Below are 24,626 nucleotides of genomic sequence, written 5' to 3'. Positions count from 1 at the left end.
TTGTATATCCAATGTATTTTTAACAGAAAAAATAAATCTTGTTATATTGTCCATATGGACACACTCATATCAAATAAACATCAACTTATAGATCAATAAGATCAGTAAGGTTTACAGGAAACCCACGATGACAAACAGCCCCTCATATGATGGCAGCGCTCAACATGCAGACAGACTGAGGCTGCAGATTAGTGGCCTTGTTGTGGTAAAATCTCCAAATGGGCCAAATGAGTCTTCTAAATTAAACAACAAAATACATTTTTGGTCCAGAGTGACACATACAAGAATTTTATTATCTATTTTCTGCTCTTATCAACAGTAATCGGGGGGACAGCATTTGTCTGTGCCTTACAAAATTAAAATGAGTATTGTTTTCAGGTTAGGCCTTTGTTGTCATGGCTACAATAATAACTACATGGTTAAGATTAGGTGATAATAGTGGATATGGTTTAAAAAACAGAGCTGACTGGCATCTGGAAACACTGTATGAACAGTGATCTGCCATGTTACAGCCACTAGGCGTCTTTCATTTGAATGTAAATATGTGTTATTTTGGGGGACTTGCATAAACCACTGATCCTGTCTTTTTCTTGTGAGGTCAGTCTCGGTAGATACATTAAATGATGCACCAAAAAGACCACCAGAAGAGGTGTGAGTCAAAAGACAATCTACACAACATGATTCTATATTATCTATCTTATAAATTCTAAAACAGCTGGAACTTTATATTATGACCAATAATTATTTTGCTGCATTGGTTCTGACCTGGCTGTTTGTAAAGATGAACGTAGTGAAGCGTGACGTCACTCATTGGTTTTCTTGGGTGCAGGGTGTTGTCTTTTACACTCTAGGAACGCGCCCCACTACCTTGAACCATAGCGAAAACAGAGTGTTGCACACTTGGGTTAACGTTAACTACTTTAGCTAAATTGTGCTAACAGGGCAGCTTTCATGATCAAGTAACATTAAACTTACTGAAAATGTTGTGACAATAGTCCGAGTGTGAGTCAGCATGAGTCCTGGAGTCGGGGAGAGCAGTGGGTGAGCACCTGTCAATCACTGCTGTCAATAAGCATCCACACAGCAGACATCATTGCCTACTATAAGTCTTCAAATCTCATCACCAGAGCAATAATTTCCAAAATGACCAACAGCACACTTATTAAAGGGCCCAAATTTAGCAATTGAGACCATAATGACTCATTGAAAAAAAAATCGACTTAGTATTACTACAGAGAAGTTGACGCTTTTTCAATGGGAGTCTATTGGAACCAGGTATTTTTGGAGCCAGCATCTAGTGGCTGTTGGTGGCATTGACCTTCAAGATACAGTACCTCGGCATTCGCTTCAACCTCAAGCTGTGGTAGTTGCCGCTTGTTCTATCTCACACAGGCTCCGCCCACTACTAGACTCTACGGGTAGTACTCTTCTCAAATCACATGCACGCAAACGCTCACTGAAATTTGCATGTACGCGCCTACCAATTACGTGTGTCCGCACCCTATATAAGCAGCATCTCGCTGCCGCTCACCATCCTCCTTTCTTTAGCAATGGTGAATCAGCTTACTGATCTGTCTTCTCCAGGGATTGAGTCACCGGAACCTGCTCGTTCCTGCCCGTCATACCCCAATATCATTGCTGCCGCAGCCACCGCTGCCGCCACCTTTTACAAAAGAAGTGGTGGGAACATTTTTGATGATGTGACGTCTCATTTCCCTGCAACGAGAGCAAGCCGGAGCTTGAGATAGATCTCTGTGGTAAAGCTGAAATCACCTCTCCATCTGGCTCTCCATCGCCACTGTCGCTGCTGCTGCCGCCACTGCTGCCACTGCTGCCACTGCTACTGCCACTGGATGCATCAGCTGAGACACTCCGAGCGGCTTCTCTGATGGATGATGTCGACAATCTCTCATCTGTTTCAGCAGCTTCGCTGACCTTTGGGGATCTACCACCGACTTCAGTTCGCCACGATTTCCCAAAGGTCATGGCCATGGTGGCGGAGCATGTTGTCCCCCCCCGCATCCCGCCAAAACTGGTCAACCGCCTCCATGAAGGATTTTACGGCCCAGCTCATCCGGCAGCGAGCAGAAAGCCGCAGCCTCTGCTAATGCAGCACAGAGACATGCTGAACTATTTTGAAAAAATATTCTTGCTGGGTGCATGGCTGGCTTTGGTATTGAACAATCTGGATATGTTAGGCGTTGCAGCAGCAAATGCATCACTGCACACCCCTTCCACAGCAGAACAGTCTGCTTTCGGACCACAGTGGACCCCCCCACTGTGGTCCGAGTGCATTCCACACATGGTGTGGCAGCGTCTACGGCCTTGTTCAGTGGGGTGAGTGTTGAGGACATATGCACGGTGGTGTCCTGGTCTACGCCTTGTCCGTTCATAAGGTTCTATCTCTTGGACATGGAGAATTCCTTTACGAGGTCCATGCTCACAGGTGTGACTCAGGACTTGTGTGTGTGTGTCAGCTGTGGTTCACCTGACCCCCTCCCCCAGGGCAATTATCCATCGGCATTGACCGACTACATACATGCAAATTTTAGTAAGGGATTGCATGTATGTGATTGGAGAGGAGTATTACCCATAGAGTCCAGTAGAGGGCTCTGCCTGTGCTCATAGAACCAGGGTTACAATATCATAACCTTCGTTATTACTCCCCCCATAGGAGGTATTAATGCATCCTTAAAATTAATATCAGAAGTTGAGTTAAAATCAATAATTAATTTTTTTGAAGATCCTTCTTTTATATACTTGCTTGTCGGAAAAAGAGAGAAAACATGGACTATGCAGAGGATCAGTCACTGAGTGTCTCAATCTGTCAAACTGCAGCAGCAGGCTGACCTGGGAACAAGAAAGGTAAAGTAAAAGATGTTAATGTAGAATGTAGATGATATTGTAGAATAACAGAGTGATCTTGACCACAACAAACACAAAAATAAGTCTACCCTCATCGAGGGCAGCTTCTGCTCTCATTCAGTAACAGACTTCTGCGTCACACTGTTTTATGTGGTGAGTGTTGTTTTTAAAACAATGGGGCATCAGTGGTTGCACATTGTCACACCAGAAAATGTGAACATCAATACAGGGATGTGTATACTTGTGCACATACACAGTCAGGAACACAGTGTATCAGTGCTATTATACTATGTTTCTGTCCCAGAGGGAAGACAAGAGTATTGCAGTGGTTGCATGGGATCACCATGGAGATTTGACACTAAAGTCATTGTTTCTATCATCTCAACTCCTCAGGCAGATCCTCTTAGATGATATGTGCTATCAGAGACAGTGAAAGTGTATAAAAAGTGCTTTTCATATTGTTATAGTTGGACACAACATCACATCTCCAAAATGCAACAAAGACAAGTAGACTTGATTTCTGATACACACATATGAAAATGTTTCTCCGCAGAGAGGATCCAATTCTTTAAATGATACAAATGAAAATAAATGAAAATGTGTAAAATGGGAGTTGTAGGTTTTTAACATCACAAAAGTGTATGCTCTCCTATTACTTTACCCACATGCTGCATCAGGATAGCTCTAATTGGCAGTAGCAGTAGTATTTTACGTCTACTGTAACATTGCCCAAAAAAAGGCACCCTTAAGACATTTTAACATCACTTTCAAAGAAAATAAGGTTATTGTGCCCTTTAGTGGGTCATTTTTTCCATTCTTCAAATCCTGATCAATAGTATAACTAGAAACAGCATTTGGTGTTTGTTTTACATCTTAAAACAGCCAACGTTATGTTTTCCTGACAAGTGACCTCTTGTTATCAGATAATGTCAGTCCTCTAGTAGTAGAAAAAGCAGATGTGGCATTGTCCAAAAGTCCTAGAAAAAAGGTCGGGGTGTGTTATTTGTCCATTCAACTGTGTGAATTTGGTTGATCAGAAAATACTCACGTTTTTCAAGCAGCTATATGCATTGTTTTAAGCACTGACAAATACATTTATATAAGAACTTGTTGGAATTGGAAGCTACTATTAATGTGATTATCACTGATCACAAGCACTAGCCCTCCCTCTTGTCCTGGTGTTCACAACAGCTGCTAAACTAACGCTGTTCTATCTTTCAAAATGGCAACAGGCTGCAGAGTGACAGTAAACTGACAGTTTAAATGCGTAACAGTTATACAGTAGATTCTATTTGAAGACTAAGACAAGGATGCCTCTCTACACTGTACAAGTATGAATTTTATTTCATAGCTTTGCTGGATTAGAGTACTGTCTACATCTGGTTTATATGTATCAGAATCTCCATGTCTGTAGCGACCCACAGATACACAGACAACAAAGGTACTACAGCAAGTATTGCTAGGCTGCAGTCTACCGTCTAAATACTAACACTTCATTTGGATGCTGAGATGTAGTGGGGTTTAACAGATTGTATGTATTATATATGAATACTTGGTTCACTGAGGAAACATAATTATGCAGATTATCAGTTAGTATCACACCTATAGAAAACAACCACAGACAAAAATGTTCCACTTGTCTGGCCAATCAGCGCTTACCTTTCCTTTAATGGAAAAGTCTGCGCTGGTCATGATGTCTATAAGTAAGATCTGTTTCTCTTTCTTTTAACTCTTTAACATCACACATGGACGGGGTGCAAACTTTTCTGGTCTTTCTGTTGGGTAATTCACTTGATAAAATTTTAAATGATTATGTTACAATTATTAGGTTCCATTATGACAATCAAACAATACCTATTCTCAGTGTTGTTGCTGTTAAGCATCTGATGTGAAGATCATGTAACATTGTACAGATTTTAACCTGCTTTTGTGATTGTGTTTGTATTCCAGGAGTTGTTTCCTGCAGTCAGGATCAGTCTTCTGGATCAGTGTTGGAGGTGACAGTCAGACCAGGAGACAACATCACTCTCTACTGTGACTGCAAATTATCAACAGGAATATTCATAGTGTGGTACAGGAACTGTTCTCATGAAAACCAGCCGTCTCTTGTTTTAAAAACAAAAACAAGTTCACTGATAGGCGCCACTAATACTACTGGTCCTCTGCAGCCCTTCCACCATTTTCATTTTGTGAGAAACTTTTCTTCTGGATCCTACGACCTTCTCATTTTAAACATCACTAATTCGGATGCGGGTCTCTACTACTGTGGAACTGAAAAGAAAACAGTGGAGGATAAAGGATACATTAATTACAGATATGTTTATGAATATGGCAATGTCACAGCAAGGATCCTAGTTGGTAAGATTTTTTTTTTTTAAAAATTGTGAATTTAATATTTGTGACTATAAGTGGTTTCAAGTAATGTAATTGTTTAACGCAAATATCTGTGCTCTGAAGTCTAACATATAAAAGTGCACATACAACATATATGTGAAAATTAGCTACAACAAACCCCAAGTTGAAGTTAAATAGTCTTTATAGATTTTTTATGCATAGTACTGTAAGTTTTGGGATAAATTTACATTTGAGATCTTAGAAAAAAGGCTTGAACAGGGAAAAAAATAAAATATGCTGGAATAGGATGATAATCCATTATTCAAATGAGAATGATTATGAATATTTCTGTAAAGGCGATGCTCAGAGAAGGCTAAAGTTGAAAAAATCCATCAACAAGGCAGAGTCAATACTGTACCAAGAACACTGAGCAGAGCTCTTGGTAGACCAGAAAATTATGACAATGAAATATACATTTTTTTCTTCACCAGAAAGTCCTGTGCAATTTAATTTAAACCAAACAGTTTATTAATCCTCTGAAATATCTGTATTCCTTGATTACTGTGGTCATGAACACTTACATACTACATACAACTACATATTGTTTTCTATGAGATCAGAGTTTAATCAGGCGAAATGACTCAACTTTGTGTTTGATCCAGACTCCAGTGAGCTTTGTTGTTTAACTTTTTGCTTTCAATAGTTCAGAAATAATAATTAATATTTAATCTACAAGATGAATTTTGAATCACACAGAAACCTGGATTCAGATAAGCTCTCTGCTTGTAATTTATTATGTGAGTTTGGCTGTAACATGGTGTGATGATCCTTTATTTATTTCTGCAGCTAAAGAACCTCAGATTGATGAGCAAACAGCTGACACTAGAGGTCAAACAAGACTGAATCAGGTAATTTACAGTACTTTAATGAATTATCATTTACAACACTCATCCTCTGATTTTTGCAAATTAGTGAACATATGTTACACTTACAGATGAGAAACATAATATAAAATAAATGTTTTTAACAGTAGTTCATGATGAATCATACAGCTAGTATTAACTATGTACATAGTCATGATTCTGAATAACAAATGTCAAATCATAGGGTGAAGATGTGTGTTATGCTGCGCTAGAAATCCGTCAGACATTGCAGAGACCAAAGAAGAAGAAAACTGCAAGTTCTGACTTCAGCACTTATTCTACCATCATTTATTACAGGATGTGAAGCTACACAAGAAGTTGTATAAAGAATTCATTAGTGGTGATACATACAGTAATCAGGTTTGAATACATCACCCCAGTTTTAGCCTCTTTACACTGGCTTCCAGTATGTCTTAGAATTGATTTCAAGGTTCTTTTAATTACTTAGGAGGCAATAAATGGTGTGACTCCTCAATATATCTCTGATTGTTTATTTCCATACGATTCTTGGCTGAAGACTAAGGGGAACAGAGCTATTGAAATAAGAGCCCCGAGGCACCTGCCTGAGGAAATGAGGCAGGCTGAGTCTGTGGCTTCATTTTAATCTGAGCTCAAAACATACTTTTAGCACATCGCCTTTCCTGATTTCACCTGATTCTAGTTTTTATTCTGTTTTATGGTTTTGCTATCTTAGTTTGTATGTTGATCTTTTAGTACTTCTTTCTGTTATTGCTGTGTTTGTTTTTATGTGAAGCACTTTTTAAATGTGTTTTTATAAGTGATGTATAAATAAAGACACGTATTATTATTATTATTATTATTATTATTATTATTATTATTATTATTGTTATTATTATTATTATAAGAATAGATACTGCACATCTTATGTATTTTATTTCCCTTCACCACTGAAATAAAAGATTGCAAACTGATGAGCTGTGAAAATAAACAAATAAACCTCACAAATATAAAACCTGTCTGTGGCTGTTGATTACAGTTTGCTTCAGATTCAATGATTTGACTGAAATAGATCTGCTACATTTCATATCAGCAGTGACGACTGTTTGTATGTAACAAGACATGATAGCTGTTTTCAGGACATTTCCTGTTTTTATCTCAAGTTAGCCACCAGCCCAGAGTCTTCATCACTGGAGTTTCTTATGTTGCAGATGCTACAGAGAATAATAATGATAAACTTTATATATTTCCAACCAGGATTAAAACATTTCAGGGCTGTAAGGTGGCAAATAAAATGAACAAATTACAGTTTTTAAATATCCAGTAATTATATAAGATAATACAATAAAAATAATAATAACAAGACATGTTGAAATTAAAACAATGTGCAAGCATTATTAAAAGGCTTTTCATAATATGAAAGATAGAAAATATGTCATGATTCTGTAAGTCTCAGATCCTCAGGCAGGGAGGTCTGGAGCTGAGGGTCACCTTTAGTCTTGAACTGAGATTTAGGAACCGTCAGAGGCAGCTGGCCTGAAGATCTGAGGCTCTGCTGTGACTTGTAGGGGACCAGAAATTTACTGTCAATTCTCCTGTGAGGATATACTGTATATAGATGTTTTGCTGTATTGTACATCAGGTCATGAAGCCATCCACTGTTGCTCACTGTTAGTGGCATGAAGTGTATATCAATCAATCAATCAATCAATTTTTATTTATATAGCGCCATATCACAACAGAAGTCATCCGAAGGCACTTTTCACATAGAGCAGGTCAAGACCGTACTCTTTAATTTACAGAGACCCAACAATTCCCCCATGAGCAAGCACTTGGCTACAGCGGTAAGGAAAAACTCCCCTTTAACGGGTAGAAACCTCAAGCAGACCCCGGCTCTTGGTGGGCGGCCATCTGCTTTGACCGGTTGGGTTGAGAGAGAGAAAGAGAGAGGGAAAGGGGGAGGGGGGACAGGAGAGCAACAACCACAACAACAACTACAAGCACAAGCATCAATAGACAGGGAAGGATTCCATCAGGACTGTGAAGGACCGCGAAGGTTCGGCCCGAGACTCAGGTTTTCCTGTGAGATGAGAAAGCACAAAAAACTCCGGGGAAGAAGCAAAGTTAGTGACATGCATTGATGTTACATGAATGCATACAGATGGAGAGGAGGAGGAGGAGAGAGGAGCTCAGTGCATCATGGGAAGTCCCCCAGCAGTCTAGGCCTATAGCAGCATAACTAAGGGCTGATCCAAGGCGAGCCTGGTCGACCCTATCAAAAAGGAAAGTTTTAAGCCTACTCTTAAACATAGAGAGGGTGTCTGCACCCCGGACTGAATCCGGTAGATGGTTCCATAGAAGAGGAGCCTGATAGCTGATGGCTCTGCCTCCCATTCTACTTTTAAAGACTGTAGGGACCACCAGTAAGCCTGCATACTGGGAGCGCAGTGTTCTAGTGGGATAATACGATATTATGAGCTCTTCAAGATATGATGGTGCCTGACCATTAAGGGCTTTGTAAGTTAGGAGAAGGATCTTAAATTCTATTCTAGATTTTACAGGAAGCCAATGTAGTGAAGCTAAAATGGGAGAAATGTGGTCTCTTTTTCTAGTTTTAGTCAGTACACACGCAGCTCCATTCTGGACCAGCTGGAGAGTCTTTAGAGACTTGTTAGGGCAGCCTGATAATAAGGAATTGCAACAATCCAGCCTAGAAGTAACAAATGCGTGAACTAGTTTTTCTGCATCTTTTAGGGACAGGATGTGCCTGATTTTTGTGATATTACGTAAGTGAAAAAAGGCAGTCCTTGAAATTTGATTTATGTGGGAGTTAAAGGACATATCCTGATCAAAGATAACTCCCAGATTCCTTACGGTGGTGCTGGGGGCCAGGGTAATGCCATCCAGAGTAGCTTTATCATTAGATAATGTGTTTCTAAGGTGTTTAGGGCCAAGCACAATAACTTCAGTTTTATCTGAATTTAGTAGTAGAATATCGCAGGTCATCCAGGTCTTTATGTCGTTAAGGCATGTTTGGAGTTTGTTTAACTGATTGGGTTCATCTGGCTTCACTGATAAATATAATTGGGTGTCATCTGCGTAACAATGAAAATTTATGGAGTGTTTCCTAATAATATTACCTAAAGGAAGCATGTATAAGGTGAATAGTATTGGTCCAAGTACAGAACCTTGTGGAACTCCGTGTCTAACTTTTGCCTTCACGGAGGATTCATCATTAACATGTACAAACTGAAATCGGTCTGATAAATAGGACTTAAACCAGCTTAATGCAGCTCCTTTAATGCCAATTAAATGTTCCAGTCTCTGCAAAAGGATTTGATGGTCAATTGTGTCGAATGCAGCACTAAAATCTAACAGGACAAGTATAGAGACAAATCCTTTGTCCGATGCAGTTAGGAGGTCATTTGTGACTTTCACCAGTGCTGTTTCTGTGCTATGATGTGCTCTAAATCCTGACTGAAAATCCTCAAATAAACTATTGTTACGTAGAAAGTCACATAACTGATTAGAGACTGCTTTCTCAAGGATCTTAGATAGAAATGGAAGGTTAGATATAAGTCTATAATTGGCTAAAACACCTAAATCAAGAGTAGGCTTCTTAAGAAGAGGTTTAATTACAGCTACTTTAAAGGACTGTGGTATATAGTCTGTTACTAAAGACAAATTGATCATATCTAGTAAAGAAGTGCTCACTAAGGGTAAGGCTTCCTTAAACAGCCTAGTTGGGATGGGATCTAAGAGACAGGTTGATGGTTTAGCTGAACAAATCATTGAAGTTAGTTCAGACAAGTCTACTGGAGAAAAACAGTCCAAATATATGTCAGGATTTACTGCTGTTACTAAGGTGCCTGTGTTTGGGGAGAGAACGGTGCCTGTTGAGGGCAGGAGATGGTTAATTTTGTCTCTAATAGTTAGAATTTTATCATTAAAGAAGCTCATAAAGTCGTTACTACTGAGAGCTATAGGAATACATGGATCAGTAGAGTTATGACTCTTTGTCAGCCTGGCCAAAGTGCTGAAAAGGAACCTAGGGCAGTTTTTATTCTCTTCTATTAATGCTGAGTAATAGGCGGCTCTGGCATTACAGGGGGCCTTCTTATATGTTTTAAGACTATCTTGCCAGACTAAGCGAGACTCTTCTACTTTGGTGGAATGCCAAATCCTTTCCAATTTTCGCGATGTTTGCTTTAATTTGCGGGTTTGGGAGTTATACCATGGAGCTAACCTCTTATGTTTTATTATCTTCTTTTTTAAGGGGGCGATGGAGTCGAGTGTTTGTCTTAGTGAGCCTGCAGCACTATCAATAAGATTATCAATTTGGGAGGGACTAAAGTTAACATAAGAGTCCTCTGTAGTATTGAGACATGGCAGTGAATTCAGTACTGACGGAATTGCTTCCTTAAATTTATCTACAACACTATCAGAGAGACATCTAGTGAGGACATTTTTGTCTAATGGTGTATAATCCAGTAATAGGAATTCAAAAGTTATTAAAAAATGATCTGATAAAATAGGATTTTGTGGAAAAATTATTAAATGTTCAATTTCAATCCCATAAGCCAGAACAAGGTCTAGGGTGTGGTTAAGACGGTGAGTGGGATTATTTACACACTGAGAGAAGCCAATTGAGTCTAATAATGAGATAAATGCAGTGCTGAGACTGTCACTATCAACGTCCACATGAATATTAAAATCACCTACTATAATTACTTTATCTGTACTAAGGACTAAATACGACAAAAACTCTGAGAATTCAGATAGGAATTCAGAGTACGGGCCAGGAGGACGGTACACTATAACAAATAGAACTGGCTGTAAAGTTTTCCAGGTTGGCTGAGAGAGACTAAGAACAAGGCTTTCGAATGAGTTATAATTAAATTTAGGTCTAGGGTTAATGATTAGGCTTGAGTTGAAAATGGCTGCAACTCCTCCTCCTCGGCCAGTGTCTCGAGGAATATGAGTATTAATATGACTGGGGGGAGTGGATTCATTTAGGCTGACATATTCTTCATGACACAGCCAGGTTTCAGTGAGACAAAATAAATCAATATGATGATCTGAAATTAAATCGTTTAATTAACTAAAACAGCTTTAGATGATAGAGATCTAATGTTCAAGAGTCCACATTTAATTATCTTATTTTGTTGTACTATTGCAGTAGTGGTTTTAATTTTTAGTAGATTTTCATGAATGACTCTTCTTTTGTTTACTTTGGATTTAATTGATTTATGTGGTCGGGGGACAGACACAGTCTCTATGTGGTTTTGGGTGGGTAACTGCTCTAATGGAAGCGCAGAGAAGCGTGTAGGACTGCAGCTCTGCCTCCTGGTCTCAACTCTGGGTTGTCATGGTTTTGGTCTACTAATAAACTTGGCCATATTTCTGGATATGAGAGCAGCTCCATCCAAAGTGGGATGTATGCCGTCTCTCCTAATCAGACCAGGTCTTCCCCAGAAAGTCTGCCAATTATCTATGAAGCCCACATCATTTGCTGGACACCACCTCGACAACCAGCAGTTGAATTGTGACATGCGGCTATACATGTCATCACTGGTCAGATTAGGCAGCGGTCCAGAGAAAATTACGGAGTCCAACATTGTTTTTGCAAATGTACACACCGACTCAACATTAATTTTCGTGATCTCCGATTGGCGTGATCGGGAGTCGTTGCTGCCGACATGGATGACAATCGTACCATATTTACGTTTATTCTTAGCCAGCAGTTTTAAATTTGACTCAATGTCGCCCGCTCTGGCCCCAGGAATACATTTAACTATAGCTGCTGGTGTCGCTAACTTCACGTTTCTGACTATGGAGCTGCCAATAATCAGAGTTTGTTTCTCAGCGGGTGTGTCGCTGAGTGGGGAGAACCTGTTAGAAACGTGAACTGGTTGGTGGTGAACCGTGGGCTTCTGCTTAGGGCTATGCTTCCTTCAGACAGTCACCCAGCCGCCCTGGCTTCCTGGCTGCTCGGGAGCTACCGGGGGAGTGGGAGCTACGCTAGGTCGGCCCGCACCGGATACTAGGGGCTGGCTAACTACATTAGCAGCTGATTGTTTTTCCATGGTGTGGAGCCGCGCTTCCAATTCACTAAGCCTTGCCTCCAGTGCTGCAAATAAACTACACTTATTACACTTACCACTATCACTAAAGGAGGCAGAGGAATAACTAAACATATGACACACCGAGCAAGAGAGAGCAGGAGAACGAGAGGGAGAGAGAGAAGCCATCGCTAACTGCTTAGTTTAAGTTAGCTGCTAGTGCTAGCTGCAGAGCTAAAGTGACTAACAACTTGTGCGATTAGCGAGAAAAGTCGCTAAGAGAAAAGCGCTGAGAGTGCTTGTGTAAAACTAGCGAAAGTTTAAATATACAGCATAATGAAATCATTAATGAAAAAAACATTTACAAAGACTCAATTCCTGCCTTTATTCATTCATTCATTCATCTCAGAATAGATGCAGCTTGTGTGTTCTATTTTCTTCCACCACTTAAATAACGGATTAAAAATTCATATGCACACAAACCTCTAGATAGAAAACTACTTTGGTGTTGCTGAAAACAATTTGAAAACAATCACACACACAAAAAAAACACAGATGACAGAAGCTTCTTGTCTGTTTTGTTTTATTCCTCTTGATCATTACATTATTCTAACAAATGAAAAAAAAAAAAAGTAGCATCAGTCACCACAGCTACATGTTGATGTACAGTGTATTTCTGACCACAATATAACTTCCTGAGATCAGCGACAACTTCTGCACTGTTTACACACTTCGTGTTCATGTAGGATGGATGAATATAAATTTTTCACTTGTTCACACATTAATTAACAACTGCTTTTTCAGAGACACTTAGGAATGGTATAGTCTACACAGGAGCACTTTCACTTGAAGGGTTTTCTTGAAACAAACAGAGGAGGGTAAATAAATGGTGATGGTGTTATCTCTGAACAGTTAGTCACATTAGCTGCATGTGAAACTCTCCTGACCTCTAGTGGAGATGTTAAGTATTGAATCAATAAAAGGCACCAGAGGAGGTTTGACCCCATGTTGTCCCCATCACTCTAAACTAGAGGACAAGGGGTCATCTTGATTCAAAATTTTGCATTATCTTCATTCTTAATTTAATACAGTTGCTGCAACTTTATCTTAAAACAAATATTTATATTGCACTATTAGTTTTGAACAGAAAATCCAAATCCCTGGAGGCACAAAATGATGAGAAGAATTCCACAGATTCTCACATGGAGTTAGAAGTCCTTCAGCAAAGTACAACATGTAACCATGTACTTGAATGTGAAAATATCTTAATGCTCTCAGCCAGAGAAAAAAACAGACATGTTTTGTTCTCATTAGGACATAAACCTCTACACTTCACAGTGTATCCTGTATGTGGTGAGCAGAGTGCTTTTTAAACAACAGAGCAGGTTGCCGAGCAGATCACACCTTACATGCACACCAACACAAACATGACCACCGTATAGTTGAGCACAAACAGAGATATGCACTGTATAACTTCAGAGTAAGTTGTTTGTTGTTAGTTGTTGTAAGTTATGATCATGCAGCTCATGTCCAAATAGTGGTTACTGATCCATGCAGTTAAAAAGGTTTCATCAAGGGTCCAGATGTTTTTCAATAAAGAGGAGTTCAAACTTTTAAACACAATAAAGTCAGTAAAAAACAGTAGTATTTACATCTACTGTGACATCACCCCAAAACATTCTTCCTAAAGACTTTTACAGCCTTTTAGCTTGATATTATCAATTTAATGCAAACATAAGCAGACAATAGTGTTTCACTCCCTCTAGTGGATCACATCCCTGTTGGAGTAACAGTGACAACAAATTGACTATTTAGAGTCTAACAATACTACTGCTGTACAGTGCACTATATATCTGTGTCCTCATGTTTTTATACCTTTGCTTAATTAGAAGGTCTATTCGTTGTCTCTGTACATCAGTATATTCATAAGTATAAAATGCACTTCTGTATTGGCTCCTCAGTTGGAATTTGCAGTGTGGTTGTTTTTATCAGGTACTTTTCTTCAAGTGTCTTCTGAAGAAATCTTTTTAATCTTAACATCAATGCAAAAACCAACACTTACCATTGCACCAATAGAAAACAACCACAGAAGGAGATGTTCCATTAGACTAGCCAATCATGACTTACATTTCCTTTAATGGAAAAGTGTGCGTTGGTGGTGACATCCGTGAGTAAGAACAGTGTCGCTGCCTGTCAGCTACAGGTCATCATCACACATGGACGGGCTGCATGTTTTTCTAGTTGTTCTCTTAGGTAATTATTTTGATATTACATTTTGAAGATTACATTACAATTGGTCCCATTTTGAGAATTAACTCATCAGTAACCTGCATCTTTTATAACATGAAATGTTGCACTGTAACATTTCAACCTGCTTTAATTGTTGTGTTTGTATTCCAGGAGTTGTTTCCTGCAGTCATGATGGGATCTGTGGATCAGTGTTGGAGGTTACAGTCAGACCAGGAGACAACATCACTCTGTCCTGTGACTGCAAAAGATCATCTGGAGTATTCATAGTGTGGTACAGGAACTGTTCTCATGAGAACCAGCCTACTCTTGTTCTGAGAACAAAAATTGAGTACAGAGACACAACAGACATAGACTATACAAACATTCTGAATCCATTCACTCGTTTTCATTTGGTGAAGAATAAATCCTCTGACTCCTACGACCTGCTGATCATGAACATCACTGATTCAGATGAGGGCCTCTACTACTGTGGAACTGTACAGACCAATGTGGAGGATAAGACAACAATTTATCAAAGAAATGTTTACACTTATGGAAATGCCACAAGGATCGTAGTCAGTAAGTAGTCTCATCTGACTTCTCTATATGTGTGAATTATCTACACAGTAAATCTAACTATTTGATCAACTAATCTCCACACAGGAAGAAAATGTGGGCTTACATTAATGTGGGCATTTGAAAAATAAGAAGTAGCTGAGCCTTCATGATGTCACAGTGCACATACAAACATCATTAGCTGGTCATGAGGTTGAATCCAGAGTAAAACAACTGCCTATCTGGAAGGAAATGCTGTTTCATTGTTACAAAGGATTCCTGCCAAATCAGAGACCTCTTGGATCTGAAGTGTTATGAGTCATGATAAATGTAAAGCCAATATTTTATTTTTATATTTATGCATAGTGAGTTTTGAGATAATTTTCCATTTGCAGATAACAGGGTCAAATGGGGAAAAAGTTTCCTGTTGCACTTACTGTTGACATTTATGAGCCTAATAAATCATAATTAAGACAGAAGCCAAATTAGAATGATTGTAGATGTGAATCTGGTTGTTTCTTTAGTCTAAAGGCAAATCAGAATCTGGGCCAAAGTGAAAAAGTGTATCTAGAAGGCAAACTCAATACTGCACCAAGAGTACTGTGAAGAGCTCAAATAATAATGGCAATGTCTTTTTTTTTGCCGCTCACATAAATTATAATAAACATGTGAAAAAGTTTTAATTTCCATTATGTATCTATAACATTGGAATCACAAACATTCACTCACTCGTTTGTGTTTGATTCAGACTCCAATGAGCCAGATTACCAAGCCTCAACCCACCAACAAGACTGTGGTGTGTGCTGGTCGCTGCTGCTCTCTCTCTGTCCATGTCTGGCTGTTCTCTCCTCTCTCCTCTTCTCTCTTTTGGTTTATCAGCTCTGCCAGAAAACAGGTACTTACTGTACAGTATGTCACTTTTATCCACTTGGTCCTTCTATCCTCAGATCATTAGATTACTTTGATGACTAGTCCTTTAAATGTTTATAACTTAACTTGTTATCCAGAGATATTCTCAAATTTGTGTCTAAAAACTTGTTTTTAACCTCATAACTGGCTTTAGATACAATAATTAATATTCTTTAAGGTATTTTATGAAGTTGATTTTTATGGTGTAATGATGTTATATTCATGTCTGCAGCTAAAGAACCTCAAGTGGACCAACAAAGACCTGACACCAGAGGAACAACAGAGAATCTGGTAATTTACATTATGAATTTAATCACTTTTCAAAAGTATGTGACTTTCTAAAAGTAAAATATAAAAAAATATATAAATATATAACATGTTATCTAATTACACTAATAATGGCTGCATTTCATGCTGTGTTTCAATGGTGGGACCTTTATATTGTACATAATGACTCAATGGCACAGTCATATATAATGGAGCAATTATTCATGATGCCCAATAATTACTAATCATTAATACGTTGAGAGAGACGTGTGCTTTTCCTGTTATAACAAGTGAAAATACTGACAATGAGAAATGTTTATTGGTTTGCATGTTTCAATTTCTGCTTCACTACACAGATCTTTCCATTTTAAAGTATGATGTATGTTTTACACTAACAACACTGATCCTCAATTATTGCTTCAATCTGTTTAATATTGAATTATAGACAATCAAAGTAGTACATCTGTATAGTACATGTTCATGATTCTAATAACAGATGTTAAATCATAGGGTGAAGATGTGTGTTACGCTGCACTGGAAACCTGTCAGGCATCACTGAAGAAAACTCTGAGTTCTGACTTCAGCACTTATTCTGCCATCATTTATTACAGGGTATAAACGGAGACAAGAAATTGTATAATTAATTAATTAGTAGTGATACATATAGACAATTCTGTAATTAAGCTTAAAGTTAAGCAACAGTCATTACCATCAATAACTGACCTGTGAGAAAATGTGTATGTATAAACTAGCCTCCTTTTTTGTGAAGGTTGAAAGCAATTGTTTGTTTGGAAAAGTTTGAACACATCAGGTTTGAACACATCACCCCAGTTTTAGCCTCTTTACACTGGCTTCCAGTGTGTTTTAAAATTGATTTCAAGGTTCTTTTAATTAATTAAGAGTCACTAAATGGTCTGACTTCTCAATATATTTCAGATCGTTTATTCCCATACGACCCTGCTCACACTTTGAGATCCTCAGGCAGGGGCCTTATATCTGTTCTAACTCTCAGCTGTAGACTAAGAGGAACAGAGCTTTTGAAATAAGAGCCCTGAGTCTCTGGAACAACCTGCCTGAGGAAATGAGGCAGGCTGAGTCAGTGGCTTCCTTTTAATCTAAACTCAAAATGTACTTTTATCACACCACCTTCCCTGATTTCACCTGATTTTAGTTTATATTCTGTGTTATGGGTTTTGCTATCTTAGTTTTAAATTGCTCTTTTAGTACTTTTAATCTGTTATTGCTGTTTGTTTGTTTTCCTGTGAAGTAACTGTGTTTGGATAAGTGCTAATAAATAAATAAATAAATATGTTGTTATGATTATGATTATGATTGTTCTTGTTGCTGATGTTATAATAATAATAATAATAATAATAATAATAATAATAATAATAATAATAATAATAATAATATAAGAATAGATACTGTACATCTTGTGTATTTCATTTCCCTTCACCACCTAAATAAAATATTGAACGCTGATGAGCTGTGAAAATAAACAAATAAACCTCACAAATATAAAACCTGTCTGTGGCTGTTGATTACAATTTGCTTCAGATTCAATGATTTGATTGAAATTGATCTGCTTCATTTCATATCAGCAGTGATGACTGCTGTTATTTACACAGTTGAACCAGGATGGAAACATTTCAGGGCTGTAATGAGGCAACTAAAATTCATAAATTACAATTTTTAAATATACAATAATGATGAGATAATAATAATAATAACAAGACATGTTGGAAATTAAACAATGTACAAGCATTAATAAAAGGCTTTTTACATATAAAAGATATAAAAGATGTCACAAAGTCATTAATGAAAAAACACGTCCACAGACTCAATTCCTTCTTTAATTCATTCATTCATTCATCCCAGAATAGATGCAGCTTGTGTGTTTTATTTCCTTCCACCTTTAAAATAACTGATTAAAAACTGATATGCACACAAACCTCTAGATAGATTGTTTGTTGTTGCCAAATTTTCCTCAGCTTCTTTTTTTAAATTGAAATAGATGTGTTACAGTTCACAGAATGGCCCTGCCACCTAGTTTTTAAGAAGTTACAAGATAATACACAGTTGGCAGTTAAGCCACATCATGAAGTCCATAAGATCAGTAAGGTTTACAGGAAACCCACAATGACAAACAGCCCCTCATATGACTGCAGAGCTCAACATGCAGACAGACTGAGGCTGCAGATTAGTGGCCTGCTGAAGGTATCAAACGGCTTCATTTTGCAGGGTTCATTGTAGATGTTGAGAACACAGATCATCCTTCAAATCACACACACACAAACCACACATGACAGAAAACCATCTGGTCTTTTTTGTTTTTTTTCACTCTTGATCAGTAAATTGTTCTAACTGAAAAATGCTTTAAAACAGTTCACATTACAATGGTATACAGTAAACCTCAACTGACTGTTGTTAAGGCAGATACTATACAACAAAGCCAGAATGTAGCAGCTCTGCAGCCACCACAGCTACATTTAGATGTACAGTGTATTTCTGACTATGTCACAGAGTGACCACAACATAACTTCATCAGTGACACCTTCTGCACTGTTTAAACACTATGCGTTCATGTAGGATGGATGATTTTTTGATAAGTACAATATGAATTTTCACTTGTTCACACATTAATTAACAACTGCTTTTTCAGAGACACTTAGGAATGGTATAGTCTACACAGGTGTTGTCCCCATCACTCTAAACTAGATGACAAGGGGTCATCTTGATTCTAAATTTTGTATTATCTTCATTCTTAATTCAATACAGTTTCTTCAACTTTATATTAACACAAATAATTATATTGTTCTATTAGTTTTGAGCAGAAAATCCAAATCCCTGGAGGCACAAAATGATGAGAAGTATTTCCACAGATTCTCACCCAAAATAAGAAATTATTGAGCAAAATAAAACATGTAACAATGCACTTGAACATGAAAAAATCTAAATGCTCTCAGCCAGAAACACAACAGACATGTTTTGATCTCATGAAGACATAAACCTCTATTTCACTCTTCACAGTGTATCCTGTATGTGGTGAGCAGAGTGATTTTTAAACAACAGAGCAGGTTGCCGAGCAGATCACACCTTACGTGCACACCGACATAAAAGGTGAGCAGCGTGTACTTGTGTACAGAGGTATGCACTGTATTACTTCAGAATGAGTAAGTTGTTTTATGTTAGTTGTTGTAAGTTATGACCATGCAGCTCATGTCCAAATAGTGGTTTCTGATCCATGCAGTTAAAAAGGTTTCATCAAGGGTCCAGATGTTTTTCATTTAAGAGGAGTTCAAACTTTCAAACACACTAAAGTCAGTAAAAAACAGTAGTATTTACATCTACTGTGACATTACCCCAAAACATTCTTCCTAAAGACTTTTACTGCCTTTTAGCTTGATATTATCAATTTAATGCAAACATAAGCAGACAATAGTGTTTCACTCCCTCTAGTGGATCACATCCCTGTTGGAGTAACAGTGACAACAAATTGACCATTTAGAGTCTAACAATACTACTGCTGTACAGTGCACTATATATCTGTGTCCTCATGTTTTTATACCTTTGCTTAATTAGAAGGTCTATTTGTTGTCTCTGTACATCAGTATATTCATAAGTATAAAATGCACTTCTGTATTGGCTCCTCAGTTGGGATTTGCAGTGTGGTTGTTTTTATCAGGTACTTTTCTTCAAGTGTATTCTGAAGAAATATTTTTAACCTTGACATCAATGCAAAAAGCAACACTTACCATTGCACCAATAGAAAACAACCACAGAAGAAGATGTTCCATTAGACTAGCCAATCATGACTTACATTTCCTTTAATGGAAAAGTGTGCGTTGGTCGTGACATCCGTGAGTAAGAACAGTGTCGCTGCCTGTCAGCTACAGGTCATCATCACACATGGACGGGCTGCATGTTTTTCTACTTGTTCTCTTAGGTAATTATTTTGATATTACATTTTGAAGATTACATTACAATTGGTCCCATTTTGAGAATTAACTCATCAGTAACCTGCATCTTTTATAACGTGAAATGTTGCACTGTAACATTTCAACCTGCTTTAATTGTTGTGTTTGTATTCCAGGAGTTGTTTCCTGCAGTCATGATGGGATCTCTGGATCAGTGTTGGAGGTTACAGTCAGACCAGGAGACAACATCACTCTGTCCTGTGACTGCAAAAGATCATCTGGAGTATTCATAGTGTGGTACAGGAACTGTTCTCATGAGAACCAGCCTTCTCTTGTTCTGAGAACAAAATTTGAGCAAAGAGATGCTACAGAAATAGACTATACAAAAATTCTGAATCCATTCCCTCGTTTTCATTTGGTGGAGAACAAATCCTCTGACTCCTACGACCTGCTGATCGTGAACATCACTGATTCAGATGAGGGCCTCTACTACTGTGGAACTGTACAGACCGATGTGGAGGATAAGAGAACAATTTATCAAAGAGATGTTTACACTTATGGAAATGTCACAAGGATCGTAGTCAGTAAGTAGTCTCATCTGACTTCTCTATATGTGTGAATTATCTACACAGTAAATCTAACCATTTGATCAACTAACCACCACACAGGAAGAAAATGTGGGCTTACATTAATGTGGGCATTTGAAAAATAAGAAGTAGCTGAGCCTTCATGATGTCACAGTGCACATACAAACATCATTAGCTGGTCATGAGGTTGAATCCAGAGTAAAACAACTGCCTATCTGGAAGGAAATGCTGTTTCATTGTTACAAAGGATTCCTGCCAAATCAGAGACCTCTTGGATCTGAAGTGTTATGAGTCATGATAAATGTAAAGCCAATATTTTATTTTTATTTTTATGCATAGTGAGTTTTGAGATAATTTTCCATTTGCAGATAACAGGGTCAAATGGGGAAAAAGTTTCCTGTTGCACTTACTGTTGACATTTATGAGCCTAATAAATCATAATTAAGACAGAAGCCAAATTAGAATGATTGTAGATGTGAATCTGGTTGTTTCTTTAGTCTAAAGGCAAATCAGAATCTGGGCCAAAGTGAAAAAGTGTATCTAGAAGGCAAACTCAATACTGCACCAAGAGTACTGTGAAGGGCTCAAATAATAATGGCAGTGTCTTTTTTTTGCCGCTCACATAAATTATAATAAACATGTGAACAAGTTTTAATTTCCATTATGTATCTATAACATTGGAATCACAAACATTCACTCACTCGTTTGTGTTTGATTCAGACTCCAGTGAGCCAGATTACCAAACCTCAACCCACCAACAAGACTGTGGTGTGTGCTGGACGTTGCTGCTCTCTCTCTGTCTATCTCTGGCTGTTCTCTCCTCTCTCCTCTTCTCTCTTTTGGTTTATCAGCTCAGCCAGAAAACAGGTACCTACTGTACAGTATGTCAGTTTTATCCGCTTGGTCCTTCTATCCTCAGTTCATTAGATTACTTTGATGACTAGTTCTTTAAATGTTTGTAGTTTACTTGTTATCCAGAAATATTCAAATTCAAAATAGTCAAATTTGTATCTTTGTTTTTAACCTCATAACTGGCTTCAGATACAATAATTAACATTCTTTAAGGTATTTTGTGAGGTTGGCTTTTATGGTGTAATGATGTTATATTCATGTCTGCAGCTAAAGAACCTCAAGTGGACCAACAAAGACCTGACACCAGAGGAACAACAGGAAATCTGGTAATTTACATTATTAATTCAATCACTTTTCAAAAGTATGTGACTTTCTAAAAGTAGAATATAAAAAAATATATAAATATAAAACATGTTATCTAATTACATTAATAATGGCTCCATTTCATTTGGTGTTTCAATGGTGGGACCTTGGTGTTGTTCATACTGACTCACTGGCACAGTTATATATAATGGAGCAATTATTCATGATGCCTAATGATTACTAATCATTTATACATTGAGAAAGATGTTGCACATACAGTATATGATGTTTTACAGTAACAACACCGATCCTTGATTCTCATTCCAATGTGTTTAATAGTGAATTATACAAAATCAAAGTAGTACATCTGTATAGTACATGTTCATGATTCTAAATAACAAACGTCAAATCTCAGGATGAAGATGTGTGTTACGCTGCACTGGAAATTCGTCAAGCATCACAGAGACCAAAGAAGAAGAAAATCCAGAGTTCTGACTTCAGCACATATTCTACCATCAATACTTCTAGGGTGTGAAGGACCTAACAAGTTAACATTAGAAATGAATGAGACGAGGTATTCAATAGCACAAAAAGGCTCAGACTCAGAATTCTAAAAAATTAACAATTTTTCTCCACCATTCAATCAACCGTTCTCTGTTCAAGCTTGTTTTGATTTAAGTCACAGAGACAGTTGATTTAAAAAAATTAAAACATGACCTTTGATCCCTGAAGCAGATAGTTAAAGGCGATGTAGTGTATAATGCATTTCTTCGGGTTTATATTTATATTCGGGGGCTCTACTGGAATATCTTTGCATGATTTAGAGTTTTAAAAACTTTTTATTTATCAGTACTGGCCCTTCATGCAGCCCCTCAGTCTGAAACAGGCCGTTTTAGCTCCTGTCTCTTTAAGGCCCCCGTCCTGATAAGCCCACTCTGTTCTGATTGGTTAGTTTCTGGAAGCTCGACAGACGGAGGCTATGTGAACAGGAGTCAGATTTAATTTATTTTTCTCAAAATGGAAACTTCTCAAATACGTACATCCGTACATGTTCGAGCCCAAATCCGATTCACATTATGCAATTTGACAATGCGAACAACCCATGGAACAACCTTAGCAACAAAGGCTACAGAACAGACAGTGGCCGCAAGATAAGAAGTGTTAATTATTTCTGAACCCTGCTGTTATGACCACGCTCATATTTTGTCTTTCCATCTCCATCAGTGTTAACATTAACATGTGCATTTATGTAAACATGCATGTGCTGGGACAAGGAGGTGACTGGTTCACTAGGGTGTGAAGGACCTAAGAAGTTAACATTAGAAATTAATGAGAAGAGGTATTCATAAGCTGTTGTGTCATTTAGCTCCAACTATGTTCCTGAATACAAATACATTATTCAGCAAAGCATAAATAGTGGGTTTTTTTATGAATGTTTGTTTCATACAAATATTTTAAAAATTATTTGTTTCATATTTTCTGAACCCTGCTGTTATGACCACGCTCATATTTTGTTTTTAGAAGTCTGTGTTTTCTCTATCAACGTTCAAGATTCAAGATTTTGTTTATTTGCATACACAAAAAACAAAATGCTCTTCCTCCCAGCCCACAATAGTGCAACAACAACAGAAAGAATAAAGAAAGTACATGTCTCAGCTAGATGTAGACAGCTCTTGCATGTTAACGAGTGACCAGCACTGATGGGAAATGAAATAATCCATTTTGCTGTCCAGAGAACATTAGGCAGCATTAACATTAACATTATCTTCAAGATACACTTACACACACCTGTTTACATGTATCTAAACAAGTGTGTGCTGAGACAAGGAGGTGATTGGTTCACCAGCTTCCGCACTTGATTGGCTCCTTTAGGATAGCGGCCCACCATACAAGGTAGCGTCATCACTGCACAGTGGCAAAATGTATTTCCCTCCTCTCCTAACTGGTCACATTTATTGTATCCTCACTTTGATTACGTGTAGTCTTTGTTATGCCCTGAAGTGAAAAAGCTCAATGTATTTTTATCATATCACATTGTAGACAGAGTAAAACATTTCACTGTAATTCTTGCTGTTGTGATTTTCTTTTTTTGTTGTTGATTGTTTCTAATTGTTTTGACATTGTTAGAGCTTTCCACACTGTTAGTGACATTAATCATGTTATATATGGGTTTGTTGTTGTTGTTCTTTTCTTCATATAAATGTATAACAGAGCAGATGCATCTTGTCTGTTTTTCTTTACCACTTAATCAGCTTTACAAAAACTTAAGATGAAAAGCCTGTTTATTGTTGGTGATTACAATTTGCTTCAAGTTTTTTAATTGTAATCGATCTGTTACATTAAAAATGGCAGCGATGACTGCTTGTCTGTGTCACAACATGTTTTCAGGCAATTTCCTGTTTTTATCTCAAGTTAGCATCATCCCCCGACTCCCTGTTTTATACAGTTCCAAGTATTTGTAATGTTGGAGATGATTCTGCTCAGAGAGTAAGACTCAAAGTAATGAATGTGTTCCATGGATACCTCTTCCTTCTTATTTATTACAAACTGTTTTGCCATCCAGTTTCAAAGATGTTACCAGACAATAAAGGGTTAACAGTGAAGTTAACCTCAACCATCATGTAGCCCCTGAAATAAGTAAAGCTCACAGGAAAGCCACACTGACAAACACTCCCTCATGCAACAGCAAACTGCAACATGCAAATGGACTAAAGCTACAATTTAGTGGTCTGTTGAAGGTGTTGGTTAACGTACTTACTGTGTTTTTTTTTCTTGTTTTAATTTTTAGTTGTAGATTTATTTGTTCTTACTTTGAACAATTACTAAAATGAAATTGAAGTGATCAATTAAAACATGCTTTATTAT

The 24,626-nt window shown here is 37.7% G+C and overlaps 1 long non-coding RNA gene and 1 pseudogene across 1 annotated transcript; one reads left to right on the top strand and one right to left on the bottom strand.

The window, feature by feature from the left end:
- Positions 1-10,695: 10,695 nt before the first annotated feature.
- LOC137193586 (uncharacterized) lies at positions 10,696-12,467 on the bottom strand (annotated as a pseudogene).
- A 7,580-nt stretch (positions 12,468-20,047) lies between these two features.
- On the top strand, positions 20,048-22,300 carry LOC137193379 (uncharacterized). Its single transcript, XR_010930797.1, has 3 exons — positions 20,048-21,473; positions 21,726-21,784; positions 22,177-22,300. It is a non-coding gene; the product is annotated as an uncharacterized lncRNA (long non-coding RNA).
- The last annotated feature ends 2,326 nt before the right edge of the window (positions 22,301-24,626 follow it).

This window comes from Thunnus thynnus, chromosome 12 (genome assembly GCF_963924715.1).
Source record: "Thunnus thynnus chromosome 12, fThuThy2.1, whole genome shotgun sequence".
In the NCBI taxonomy this organism is placed as follows: Eukaryota; Metazoa; Chordata; class Actinopteri; order Scombriformes; family Scombridae; genus Thunnus; species Thunnus thynnus.
The sequence above is the reverse complement of the archived record's forward strand: the minus strand, read 5'-3'. Positions and strand labels throughout refer to the sequence as shown.